Source organism: Aquarana catesbeiana, linkage group LG04 (genome assembly GCF_042186555.1).
Source record: "Aquarana catesbeiana isolate 2022-GZ linkage group LG04, ASM4218655v1, whole genome shotgun sequence".
Lineage (NCBI taxonomy): Eukaryota > Metazoa > Chordata > Amphibia > Anura > Ranidae > Aquarana > Aquarana catesbeiana.
The window spans coordinates 83,271,765-83,286,601 of record NC_133327.1 but is presented as its reverse complement, the minus strand read 5'-3'; the positions used below and the strand labels follow the sequence as shown (position 1 = coordinate 83,286,601).

Sequence of the window (14,837 nt, the reverse complement as noted above, 5' to 3'; positions counted from 1 at the left end):
ATACCTTTTATGACTGGAGAACAAAAGGTTTAACCTCCACATAGAGCATGGGTTCTTTACTGTAAAATGTGAATGTCTTGACCGTGCCATGTTGCTAGGACACGGCGTGACTCCGATCTCTGTAAAGAGCTGCTGACACGGCTCTTTAACCGTGTCAAATCACAGCCGGTCACATGTAAGCAGGGAAGTGCTGTAAATCGGCTCGCCTCACCTCACACTGACAGAGTGTATGGCGAGGAGAGACGATCAGCTGCATCTCCTCGCAGGGGAGAACAGGGAAGATAATCATGACACTGATTACAGGAAAGCTGCATCAGTGCCACCAATCAGTGCCAATGAGTGCCACCAATCAGTGCACATGCGTGCCCATTAGTGACACAAATCAGTGCCCATCAGTGACACAAATCACTCCCATTACTGGTGCCAGTCAGTGCTGCCTTTTAGTGCCCATCGGTGCCTGCTCATCAGTGCTTCCCATCAATTCCCATCAGTGCTGCCCACCAGTGCCGCCCATCAGTGCTGCCTATCCGTGCTGCCTATCAGTGCACACCAGTGCCGTGTATCAGTGCCCACCAGTGGCACCTATCAGTGCCCGTCAGTGCCACCTATCAGTGCTCATCAGTGCAGCATAATAGTGCCTCCCCATCAGTGCCACCTAATCAGTGCCGCCTCATCAGTGCCCATAAGTGCCGCCTCATCAGTGCCCATAAGTGCCACCTCATCAGTGCCCATCAGCTTTTTTTTATTTTCAAAATTTTTTTTTTTCTTTTAGTAAAAAATAAAAAAACCCAGCAGTGATTAAATACCTCCAAAAAAAAAAACCTCTATATGTGTGAAGAAAATGATTAACAAATTAATTTGGATACAGTGTTGCATGACCGCACAATTGTCATTCAAAGTGCGACAGCGCTGAAAACTGAAAAATGGCCTGGGCAGGAAGGGGCTAAAAGTGCCCTTTATTGAGGTGGTTAAAGGAACAGGATTTTTTTTTAGGGTTACAACCGCTTTAAATGTTACATAGTTACATAATTGGAAAGGCTGAAAAAGACACCAGTCCATTCAGTTCAACCCGTGGATGTAATTCTGTAAACTAAAAAAAGATCCTAACCATAATATGTTTGTTTCTATATCCATTATATACCACATAAGAGCTTTTGGTTTACAATCAATATAGACCATAGCATCCTTCCTGATATTTTATAAATAATGAATCCTGTTAACAATCTGATACGAAGTGTTATATATAACATATAATGTGTGATGAAATGTGTTAATTTATGCAATATTCAGATATTATGTAACAATGCATCAGAGTATTGCCCTTAATATTTCTATTCATACTGCTGTCATATTATCATTTCAGACTCTGTTACTTATATTAATAGCAAAATGGGCTATATATTTAATTTTTTTGATTACCTTTTTTTACTATCAAAACTATTCTTTTTTTAATTCTTATCAGTATTTGTATTTTTCAATACTTTTTATCTATTGTAGAATTTGTGTAACAACTGATATCATCAGCAGAAGCGACTACCAAGCTTCTTAGAGCTTAGTTCCCCCGACCTTACAGGTCCCCTTTTAGGTAGCCTCCCTGGCGGTTTTCCCGAGTGTGGCTCGGGGTTAAAATTCAGTACCATTAGCGGTAACCCCGAGCCACACTCGGGATCGCATTGCAGGATCCTGGGGCGGCGTTACTTACCTTGTCCCCGGGATCCTGCGATGTCACCCGCAGTGTCCGAGGGCTCCGTCCTCCTCTGAAGCCTCTCCGTGCCAGGCTCCGTTCCCTGCGAGCGGCGCGACGCACGGGGGCGGAGCCTGGCGGCAAATTAAAAAAAAAGTAAAAATCATAACACATACAGTACTGTAATCTTACAGATTACAGTACTGTATGAAATGATTTCACATCCCTTTTGTCCCCAGTGCTTTGTCCCATGCCCTGCATGCAGTTTTACATGATATACACTGTTCTTTCTGCCTGGAAACTGGAGATTGTCCATAGCAACCAAAAAGTGTCCCTTTACGTCAAAAGTGGCTTTAGACCAGCTAGAAAACAGCGATAGTAAATTAGAACACTTTCAGAATTGAGCGATAGTGAATTGTGGGGAAATTTATTTTATTACTTTTTTTTTTTTTTTTTTTAATTATTTATTTTTATTTATTATATTATAATTTATGTTTTTGTGTTTCAAACTTTATCATACCCGGAATATCTACTAGACTCTGGTTTGGACAGATTTAAGTGTGTTATTGTTAAGATTTACAGACCTACAATATAAAACGCCAAATTTCCATGCAAAATAATGGTACCGCTTTCAGCACCTAAAATCCGAAATAATCATACCGCCAGGGAGGTTAAGGCTTACTAATTATGCCATGAAAACTGAAGTATGCTTATCAAACCCTGGGCCCTCAGTTCTGCTTTATGCCCCAGTGCAGTGGTCATCAACCCTGTCCTCGGGGCCAACTAACAGGCCAGGTTTGCAATATAACTGAAATACATCACAGGTGATATCATTTGCTGCTCAGTGATTGCAGTATTCTAGCCTGCATCTCCACAAGGTAATACATAAAACCTGGCCTGTTACTGGGCCCTGAGGACAGGGTTGAGAACAGATCTCTTGGATTGGAAAAGCAACTCTCAACAAGTTACAGAAATACAGTGCATCTGGAAAGTATTCACAGCGCTTCACTTTTTCCATATTTTGTTAGGTTACAGCCTTATTCCAAAATGGATTAAGGTTATTATTTTCCTCAAAATTCTAAAAACAATACCCCATAATAACAACGTAAAAGAAGTTTGTTTAAAATCTTTGCCAATTTAATAAAAATAAAAATCGAAAAAAAATCACATGTACATGAGTATTGACAGCCTTTTCCATGACACTCAAAATTGAGCTCAGCTGCATCCTGTTTTCACTGATCATCCTTGAGATGTTTCTACAACTTGATTGGAGTCCACCTTTGGTAAATTAAGTTGATTGGACATGATTAGGAAAGGCACACACCTGCCTATATAAGTCCCACAGGTAACAGTCCATGTCAGAGTACAAACCAAGCCATGAAATCCAAGGAATTGTCTGTGGACCTCCGAGACAGGATTGTATCAAGGCACAGATCTGGGGAAGGGTACAGAAAAATGTATGCAGCATTGAAGGTCCCATTGAAGGTCCCAATGAGCACAGTGGCCTCCATGATCTCTAAATGGAAGAAGTTTGGAACCACCAGGACTCTTCCTAGAGCGGTCCGCCCGCTAAACTGAGCGATCAGGGGAGAAGGGCCTTAGTCAGGGAGGTGACCAAGTACCCGGTGGTCACTGTGACAGAGCTCCAGCATTTTTCTGTGGAGAGGAGCACCTTCCAAAAGAACAACTATCTCTGCAGCACACCACCAATCAGGTCTGTATGGTAGCGTGGCCAGATGGAAGCCACTCCTCTGTAAAAGGCACACGACAGCCCACCTGGAGTTTGCCAAAAGGCACCTGAAGGACTCTCAGTCCATGAGAAACTAAATTCTCTGATTTGATAAAAAAAGATTGAACTCTTTGGCCTGAATGGCAAGCGTCACGTCTGGAGGAAACCAGGCACCACTCATTACCTGGCCAATACCATCCCTACAGTGGAGCATGGTGGTAGCAGCATCATGCTGTGGGGATAGTTTGTCAGAGGCAGGATGTGGGAGACTAGTCAGGATCGAGGAAAAGGTAAACGCAGCAATCTACAGAGACATCCTTGATGAAAACCTGCTCCAGAGTGCTCTGGACTTCAGAGTGGGGCAAATCTTCCAACAGGACAATGACCCTAAGCAACCAGCTAAAGTAGCAAAGGAATAGCTATGGGACAACTCTGTGAATGTCCTTGAGTGGCCCAGCCAGAGCCCAGACTTAAACATCTCTGGAGAGATCTGAAAATGGCTGTGTACAAATGCTCCCCATCCAACCCGATGTAGCTTGAGAGATCCTGCAAAGAAGAATGGGAGAAACTGCCCAAAAATAGGTGTGCAAGCTTGTAGCATCATATTCAAAAAATACTTGAGGCTGTATTTGGTGCCAAGGGTGCTTCAACAAAGTATTGAGTAAAGGCTGTGAATACTTATGTACATGTGATTTATTTTGTTTTTTATTTTTAATACATTTGCAAAGATTTCAAACAAACTTCTTTATTGTCATTATGGGGTATTGTTTGTAGAATTTTAACCGGTTCCCGACCGTCTCCTGTAGATATACGTTGGCAGAATGGCATGGCTGTGCAAAGTAACGTACCCGTACGTTACTTTGAATTTGCCGCCGTGTGCGCGCGCGCCTGCTGCGATCTCCGTGAGTCGGGTCGCGGGTCCCGCGGACTCGATCGCCGCGGGGATACCCGCGATCACCTCATGGAGAGGACGAATGGGGATATGCCGTTGTAAACACCATCTCCCCGTTCTGCCTAGTGACAGTGTCACTGTCACTGTCAGCGGGAGCAGAGATCAGTGTAGTGACACACACAGTCTCTCCCCCCTACAGTTAGAATCACTCCCCTAGGACATACTTAACCCCTCCCCGCCCCCTAGTGGTTAACCCCTTCACTGCCAGTGTCATTTACACAGGAATCAGTGCATTTTTATATTACAGCACTGATTGCTGTATAAATGACAATGGTCCCAAAAATGTGTCAAAAATGTCCGATGTGTCCGCCATAATGTCGCAGTCCCGATAAAAATCGCTGATCGCCTCCATTACTAGTAAAAAAAAAAACTTTTGCGCAAACCAATCAATAAACTCTTATTGCGATTTTCGTTACCTGAAATATGTTTTTTTTAACCAAAAATATATAGAAGAATACGTATCGGCCTAAACTGAAGAAAAAAATTTTTTTTTATATATTTTTTGGGGATATTTATTATAGCAAAAAGTAAAAAATAATGCGATTTTTTTCAAAATTGCCGCTCTTATTTTGTTTATAGCGCAAAAAATAAAAATCGCAGAGGTGATAAAATACCACCAAAAGAAAGCTCTATTTGTGGGAAAAAAAGGACATCAATTTTGTTTCGGAGCCACGTCGCACAACTGCGCAATTGTCAGTTAAAGCGACGCAGTGCCGAATCACAAAAAGTGCTCTGGTCAGGAAGGGGGTAAATCCTTCTGGGGCTGAAGTGGTTAAGGAAAATAATGAATTTAATCCATTTTGGAATAAGGGTGTAACATAACAACATGTGGGAAAGGTGAAGTGCTGTGAATACTTTCTGGATGCACTGTAGATGCCTGTAAATGGTTTACTTAATAAAATGTAGCTGGCACAACAATTACCACAAATCTTAGTCATTCACAGAGTTCACCAGGCTCTCTGTGATATACAGGTAGACAAATACTACATTTTTACCACCAGGCTTCAGTTTTATTTGATAAGGTCAGGGATTTAATTTAGAGTTCTCACTTAATATAATGCCTACGTGTAAATCTGTTATGAATGTAACTTTTGGCTGTTGAACTCGATTGAAGCTGCTTTTGTTTTCTTGTAACTGTATTGCCATGGTGTTGAAGCTTGTGTTCGTAGCCCAGGTGACTCCTGTTGTTGTTTACCCTTGCCCTTTGTGGGGGTTGTGCTGATGCTATTGTTTGTATAATTGCCTATAAAAGGCCTTTGAAAGAAGTAAAGGCAGCAGTCCATTATGCTCAGAAACTGATACACGGATTTCTGACTCTGTGTCTTAATTCCTACAGAAGCAATAATTTGACAAAGCAATATAAACTTAAGCAACTTGTTTAAGAGTTGAACCTAACATTTTGGCGCCCGGACGAGGGACTCACCGATGATACTACAAGAGGTGGCTGAGCTACGCTGACGGAACAAAAGGACAGGCATTCCGGGAACCACAGATCGAAAACCTGCGCAGGTAAGAAAAAGCTTTATTTTTCTTATATTCTGTGCTCCCCTGATTTGTGCCTATCCGTTCTGTCAGTTACGGTTCTCCTGGTTTTAAAACACCAGCCTCTGTAGTGGTGTGTCTAGAATTACTGCATATTTTAGTTAATATTGCTGGAATTATTTGTTTGTTTGTTGTCTGTGTCTGTCTTGTCTGTCTTGTTGAGAAAGTGAATGAGCCTTGTCAAGGATGGTATGAGTTAGAAGGGGATTGCCGAACTAAGCAACGGAATGCACCTTACCTCACATGATTGGGAACTTGAGGGCTTGTGAGCTTGGGGGTCTGACGCTTATGCTTAACCTCACATCTAACTCATAAACCATAGATGGGTTGAGAGTATAAGCCCTGTCTGCTCCATAAAGCAGGGATAAGAGTGTATGAGAGGGATTCCCAGATACGGGGAGGGAATAAGATCTCCATAAAGTCCGGAGATCTAGTCGGATACCTGGCCACTTAAAGGAATGCTTGTATATGTTGTAGCCGCATTTTTGTATATGTTGTAGCCGCATTCTGGTTTGTTATTGGGCTAGCATATAAAGTAATTATTTATTATTGGGCTAGCATATAAAGTAATTCGGTTTCAGAAATCTCATTCCGGAGAGGTTTTTAGAATTCTAGCACCCTAGGAGGAAGGCAACGAGGAACTAGTGTAACTTAGCTGGTTTGTTATTGGGCTAGCATATAAAGTAATTATTCATTCTTGTATATGTTGTAGCCGCATTATATTGTACACTAAGTGTCCCACACGCTACCTAGGCAGGACTGTTAGAATGGGCCAGAGGAACACAAAACCCCATCAGGGAATTGTGGCGCACTATACGGTGCCACAGATAATTAAGAACATTTATGGGAAAACCGAAGCACAGGACTTAAAGGATGTCTTTCGTAAATTTAAGGTGAAAGGAGCAGCGGGTTTAGACCCGGATGTATGGAGTGAAATAGTGAGAAAAATAGTGAAAAATAAGTGAAATAAAAAGGGACAGACAAGGAGAGGTGTTAGAGAAGCAATGGATGAGTCAGGTTCAATGCTTAATTAAGGTTTCAAATAGAGCAAAAGAAGAGGGGTGGAAATATAATCCAGACTGTGATGGTTGGGATATGAAAGATAGAAGAACAAAAAATGTTGAAATTTTAAATAATCTTATCTCAGCCATCCCACCCCCATACACTGACATAGAACGTAAACCACACAAGATATATCCTGTACTTAAGGGTAGAGAATGGGTTTTTCAGGTTTGTGGAGTACAAGAATTTCATTCAGAAACTGTAGCCCCCGTACGCACCGATACACGCATTATAGTAAAGCCAGCTGTTTTCTGTAGATTTGTGACACAGTTAATGAATACACATGAAGCAACCTGGCAGGATGGGGTGGATTTATACAGACATAAAATGACTCTGACCCTGTTTAACCAGTTTATGACCGACCTGCAGACTGAGCTGAGGGGGATGGCAATTTAGAGGCAGGACATGTCAGACATATAGACTCAAGGGCCCCTTTTATTGCTAGATTAGAAGCTTTCTGTCAGGCAAAACAACAGGAGAGGGGGTCAATATCACCAATGAAACAAATGCCAGGACAGACTGTATCAGAATTTTACTTATCTATAGAAAGTATGATGGCAGATGAGGGAATGGACTTGGCCCTGCCAGTCACAATCCGAGCCTTCAATAGACAGGTTATGGAAGGATTAATTCCACAGATAAGTGAAAGACTGAAAGCTTGCACACCACCCTTAATTTGTTGCGATTTTTGGCAGAAAAAGGTTGCAAGGTTAATAAGAAAAAGTTGCAAGTGTGTCAGGAAAAAGTTATCTTTTTGGGACATTATATATCACAGGGTACGAGACATCTCACTGAGGAGAGGGTTCAAGTGATAAAGGGAATGTTACCCCCACGGAATTTCAAACAATTGCGTATGTTTTTTAGGTATCGTGTCATATTGTAGACAGTGGATACCACATGCTAGCGCTTTGATGCAGCCATTATACGATTGTTTGAAAATTGTACCGTATATGCTTACAGAAGTAGCTTATGAATCGTTTATCACTTTGAAAAAGTTGTTGATTTCTGCCCCGGCTATTGGTATACCAGATTACACCAAGATATTTAATCTGTACATTGCTGAGATCGCTGGACATGCCACAGGTGTTCTGACACAGGCACATGTAAAACAAAGACCAGTCGCTTACTTTTCAGCAGCATTAGATCCAGTATCTAGAGGTTCACCGTCCTGTGTACGGGCGGTAGCTGCAGTGTCAATTATCATAGATAAGTCATCAGAGATTGTTCTAGACAATCCAGTCGTAGTGCATACCACACATGACATACATGCAATCTTGTCTCAGGTACAGCCCAAACACATTTCAATGGCTAGGCAATTAAGGTTACAGTGTACTTTACTCTTACCTCCAAATGTTACTTTTCAGCGCTGTACAACCTTAAATTTGGCCACCTTTTTGCCTCTTCAGTCACCAGATTTGGCAAGGGGGAATGATAGTACTAATAGTACTAGTGAGAAAAGAAATGAGGACACTGACACTCTTTTGTTTAAAGAAGTAGATCAGCACGATTGTTTTCAGCTTATGGAACAGGAGACAATGGGATTCCCACATGTTACAGATACACCGATTTTAAATGCTGAGCACACTTTGTACAGATGGCAGTAGGTTTGCTGATGACAAGGGTAAATATCACGCAGGGTATGCTGTAGTGACTGATACGCAGGTAATTGAAGCACAGGCCTTACCAGCCCACATGTCAGCACAGGAAGCAGAATTAAAAGCTTTAGAACAAGCCCTAGAATACTTAAAAGAACGAGAAGGGAATATTTACACTGACTCTGCCTACGCTTATGGTGTAGCGCACGATTATGGCCACATATGGAGGGCTAGAGGTTATCTGACAGCAGCAGGTACACCTGTAAAACATGGAGAAGGGATTAAGAGAGTCCTGAACAATCTTCAAAAGGTTAAACGAGTGGCCATCATGAAGATAGCGGCACACACGAGCGCAAAAACAATTGAGGCAAAAGGAAATGCATTTGCAGATTTGACTGCAAAACAGGCAGCTCTAGGGGAAGGAAGCCCTGAGACCTTAGCAGCAGTAGAGGTGAGTATCCCAGAACCAACATGGCAGCAGCTGAGTAAATTACAGGAGCAAGCAGGGGAGAGCGAGAAAGATAAGTGGGTCAGGATAGGAGCAGCACCAGACCTTGACAATGTATGGAGGGAAGGGGGCAAAATATGCCTACCTGCCTCTCTGTACCCAGCAATGGCAGCGGCAGTTCACCTACCCACACACGTCAGTTCCAATTCCATGTATAGGATTGTGAACCAAGGATGGCTCACCCCTGGATTCAGTAGCACTGCAAGAAACTACTGTGCAGCCTGCCAAATCTGTCTCCTGAATAACCCAGGACAGAAAGTGAAAACCCCACGAAAACACCAGGTCCGGGCCCAATACCCCTTCCAGAGACTGCAAATTGATTACATACAAATGCCCAAGAGCGGCCCCTTTGAATTTGTCCTCGTGTGTATCGATTTATTCTCAGGTTGGCCCGAAAGTTATCCAGTAAAATCAGCTACAGCTAAAGCCACAGCTAAGAAACTGATCACTGAGTTAATACCTAGGTTTGGTCTTCCTGAAACCATAGAATCAGATAGGGGGACACACTTTACAGGAGAAATCATGCAGAATGTGATGACCATGTTAGGGGTTCAACAAAGTTTTCACACCCCTTACCACCCACAGAGTTCAGGATAAGTGGAGAGAGTAAATGGGACAATAAAGTTAAAAATACAAAAAGCCATGCAAGAGTTAAACAAGCCTTGGCCAGAATGCCTGCCTCTGGCTTTATTCTCTATAAGGTACACTCCAACAGGAAAAACAGGATTATCCCCATACGAAATACTTTTTGGGAATGCACCTAGATTAGGTCTATACTTTCCACAGAGTATGCAATTGCAATGTGATAGTTTGACTGCATATGTGATACAATTACAACAACGTCTAACTAAGATCCACAAAAGTGTGTATTCTTCTCTTCCAGACCCTAATTCAATAACAGGTACACATACGCTGCTACCAGGGGATTATGTATATGTAAAGAAACACACCAGAAAGACATTGGAACCCAGGTTTGAAGGTCCTTACCAAGTACTCTTGACCACAGCCACCTCAGTAAATCTGGAAGGAAAACCTACCTGGATACACGCATCATATTGCAAGAAACAACCCGAGAAAACAACATGATGAAATATCTACTTACATATTTTTTGTTGAAGATTGTTGTTTTACAAATATATGCATGGACTCCTGGTATTAATGTACTTGAAGTAGAGGAAACAATGACTTTCGAATGGAGCATAGATGACCCTAAAGTGGCAAATGTATCAGGATATGAGATAAATAAGGATTACACTGTGGGTAATTATACTGTTGAAGGACATAGGCGACCGTTTCATGTAGATGTAGGTATAGCATGGATACAGGCAGACCCCCTCTCAGAAGTAACTGTAACTTTCCAGTGGAACGATAATATGGGTTTCCCCTTTAACAATAGTAAGAACCATAGGTGTCATAAAATATCCCTTTCACAGACATGGAAACAAGCCCGGGAACGGGTAGTGGGACAAATGTACCAAATATTAACAGTCATGGCTGAAGGAGGGAATATAACTGAAGGGATGTTTAATCTGACAGATATTACCGTTAATCCAGTACTTTCCTCTGTGCCTCTTGGTGGAGGGAAGAGAGAGTTGATGGGTGGTACTGGTATGCACAGACCTATGGGTTTCACATACAAATGGAGGAAGAAGTAACGCCAACAATTGAATCTTCCATATTAACACCCGTACCAAACACTTGCATAAATGTATCAACATCACAACAGAAAACAAAAATAAAATTCAATATCACCTTTCCCCCGATACCGGAGTGTAGGTATAAACGAGAATGGTACGACACACTATTGGGACTGACAGGTACAGGGATGGGAATTTTAAACTCAGTCGAGATAGAAGAAATGAACAACAGATGGAAGCATGCAGGGGGACACATAGCTGACAGCTTGACTATCACAAGCAAATGGTTACCCACCACTTTTGAAACCCAACTGCAAGAAATACCCCTATTACAATTTTTGGGAGGGTTAATAAATCACACGATAGGAGCAGAGCTCCAGCTGTGGAATCAAAGTCAACAGTTTGTAAATTTCACACAGTGCTCTTTTAACCTCTTATCCTATCATATACAAATAAATAGGGCCAGGACTGAACTACAGTTGGGAAATTATCATACCTGGATGAAATATTTTAAGGGTCTAACTGACGATGGTGTATGGTTCCAAGTAAAAGGGGATAAGATAGAATGTGAGGAGAAATGGTGTGTAGGAAGGTTTGAAGCATACCGGGTAGCAGATGTAATGGAAATGTGTAAAATAGTGGTCATGCCACTAGTAATTAAAGACGAGTTTTGGTATCCAGAAATATATGGGAAATATGTAGATAAAGGAAACAGAACCCATGATTTAACTCTATGTGAAGGAACTAATAAGGGAATGGTATGTGGCAGAAGTTCCCCAGTATATGAACCTTGCTTGTTAAAATACCAAACTAGCATATGCAAAATGCAAAGAACACCGATAAATGTGAACAATAGATTCATAGAAATAGGACCCCAGCATATTTGTATCATTACTAATGATAACCGCACCATGTCAGCATTAAATAAATCGGCGCCGTTTGCGGGATGTATAAAAAAGATTAAAATATTACAATGGGGTAACGACACCTATCTTTTTGAACCAGACGCCGATAAGATATTCTCTTCAGTCTATGAGGTACATAATCTCACTGACACTACACCCTTTATAATTTCTTTAGACCCACTAAAACAGGTTTTGAAACAATCAGGGTTGTTAAGACAACACATAGAAACACTAGAACATACCCTACAAAATAACCTTGTATCCGCAATTATTGACAAAGGTAGACTAGTGCATCTTTCCTCACAGATACAACAGGATACTGCACCACATTGGTGGGATATATTTAGTGAAATGTCTTCTACAGCAACCAATACCTTTCACTGGTTGTTAAGTCCAATGGTAATTATTATTCTAATATTAATATTACTTACAATCACAAATATATGTGTATACAGGAAAATAAATAGGAAAATTAGGAGAATAGACAGGGCATACCGATAAATGTGTATTGACATCACCCTACTCCTATAAAACTCCTCTTCTTGAATTTTAAGATGTTGGTAATACCTAAGGGGATGGGTTCTACCCCTCTGACAACTCGCGGTCAGGGAAAGGACTCTGGGGAAAAACTGACTAGAACTTATTCATGAGGACCCAGGGGGAAGGAGAGGATGATGTCAAAGGGGGAAATTGATAAGGTCAGGGATTTAATTTAGAGTTCTCACTTAATATAATGCCTACGTGTAAATCTGTTATGAATGTAACTTTTGGCTGTTGAACTCGATTGAAGCTGCTTTTGTTTTCTTGTAACTGTATTGCCATGGTGTTGAAGCTTGTGTTCGTAGCCCAGGTGACTCCTGTTGTTGTTTACCCTTGTCCTTTGTGGGGGTTGTGCTGATGCTATTGTTTGTATAATTGCCTATAAAAGGCCTTTGAAAGAAGTAAAGGCAGCAGTCCATTATCCTCAAAAACTGATACACGGATTTCTGACTCTGTGTCTTAATTCCTACAGAAGCAATAATTTGACAAAGCAATATAAACTTAAGCAACTTGTTTAAGAGTTGAACCTAACATATTCATAGGTACAGCTCATCCATAGCTTTACATCTGTGCATCTCAGAAGGCTTAGTCCAAACCTTGACTCTGACCTATCCATAGCTTTACATCTGTACACCTCAGAAGTCTTAAGTCCAATCCTCAGTTACAGCTCACCCTCAGCGTTCCTTGTGTACATCTCAAAAGACTTTGGCTTCAGCACATTCCAGAAGATTTTACGCCATTCCTTGGTTCAAGCTTACTCAAAATGTTCTCATTTTCTACTTTCCAATTAGCCAATTGCAGTTGATCTACAACTGAATCAGTTTTGCATCATCTTGCTGCTCTCCCTTTTAACTGATATACCAGAGAGGTTGGCATCTCTGCAAGAGCTGGCCCAATGGCTCATTGAACTTTGTTGCAGCTTCCAGCTTGTGTCAGACAAATTGCCCCATTACACACTACGGTGCATATAGCACACTTTCCAAGGCCTCAGAAATCCACACTATCTTGCTACAGTCACATCAAAGAGTTATATAGGTGCAATGGGATCATTTATGACTGTTTTGTCAGAGCATTTACTATGGGAAGCCCTCTCGCATACTGAAAGAACAAATGATGTTAAAATGGCATATACATCCATTCTATTTACTTGCTTTTTATTTATGGACAGTGTAACAGAAGAGTGGAGTGGAAACACGCACAGATGTGTGGGAATGTTAAAATCTCCAAGCTGATCAGGAACCAATCCAAGCAACATGGCAGGTGGACCTTTCTGTTGGAGTCTGTTTGAGTCTTAGATATAAGATGTCAGCTTCTGAAATATCAACCCAAATATATACATTTTCAGGCTAGTTTGCCCTTGAAGTCTGATAATGAGAAACAATCAAACTTGTAAATGATCTTATTCGATCACCTCTTATCATAATTTGTAGAACAGTAATTGGGAGCCCCTGGTTATCCATTTACTTCTGCCTTATCAGCAAAATTATAAAAATAGCTTTGGATAAAAATTTCTAACCTGCCTACTTGCTAGCAAAACTGGATGCAAACATTGGAGGTCTATTTGTATGATCATTTGCTTTTCATGCTCTATGATTATCATATGATATTCCTAATAATACTTGTCATAAACTCCACCTGTATGTAGCACCCTCCTAGATAAGTGCTAGGAAGTGTATATAGTTTTTGGCTTTTCTGCTTAACAGAGAAGTAGACAGGCAAATCTATGTGCTGTCTGCTTAACAGAGAGCAGTGATTGGTCTGCTCAGTGTGCTTTTTTTAAACTGATCCAATAGCAAGAAGGCATATTGGACAGTGGGAGTAAACCTAGCAGATGAGAGCATGAATGCAGATACAGGCCTGGTCAATTAGAAGAGGATGTGCCCCATGGAATGCTGGATGCCTGTATTTAACCACTTGACCACTGGGCACTTAAACCCCCTTCCTAACCAGACCAATTTTCAGCTTTCGGTGCTCTCACATTTTGAATGACAATTACTCAGTCATACAACACTGTACCCATATGAATTTTTTTGTCCTTTTTTCACACAAATAGAGCTTTCTTTTGGTGGTATTTAATCACCGTTGGGTTTTTTATTTTTTGCACTATAAAAGAAAAAAGACTGAAAATTTGGTAAAAAAATGAATTTTTCTTTATTTCTGTTATAAAATTTAGCAAATTAGTAATTTTTCTTCGTAAATTTTGGCCAAAATTTATACTGCTACATATCTTTGGTAAAAATAAGTACAAATTGGTGTATATTATTTGGTCTTTGTGAAAGTTATAGAGTCCAACATGCCAGAAAAGTACAAATACCCCCCAAATTGGAAAGAAGACATTCCAAGGTATTTGAAAAGATGCATGGTGAGTTTTTTTGAAATTGTCATTTTTTCCCACAATTCTTTGCAAAATCAAGATTTTTTTTTTTCTTTTTTCACAAAATTGTCATATTAGAAGGTTATTTCTCACACACAGCATATGCATACCACAAATTACACCCCAAAACACATTCTGCTATTACTCCCGAGTACAGTGATACCACATGTGTGAGACTTTTACACAGCATGGTCACATACAGAGGCCCAACATGCACGGAGCACCTTGAGGCGTTCTGGAGCACCCAGGCCAATTCTGACATTTCTCTCCTACATGTAAAAATAATCATTTATTTGCTAAAAAATTACA

General features: G+C 40.9%; 1 long non-coding RNA gene across 1 annotated transcript in view; it reads left to right on the top strand.

The window, feature by feature from the left end:
• LOC141139340 (uncharacterized) overlaps positions 1 to 12,460 on the top strand; it is a 96,960-nt gene extending 84,500 nt beyond the window's left edge. The window contains exons 2-3 of the long non-coding RNA XR_012243749.1: positions 5,702 to 5,874; positions 9,956 to 12,460. This is a non-coding gene — a long non-coding RNA (uncharacterized lncRNA). The remainder of the gene's footprint in view (positions 1 to 5,701; positions 5,875 to 9,955) is intronic.
• Positions 12,461 to 14,837: the final 2,377 nt, after the last annotated feature.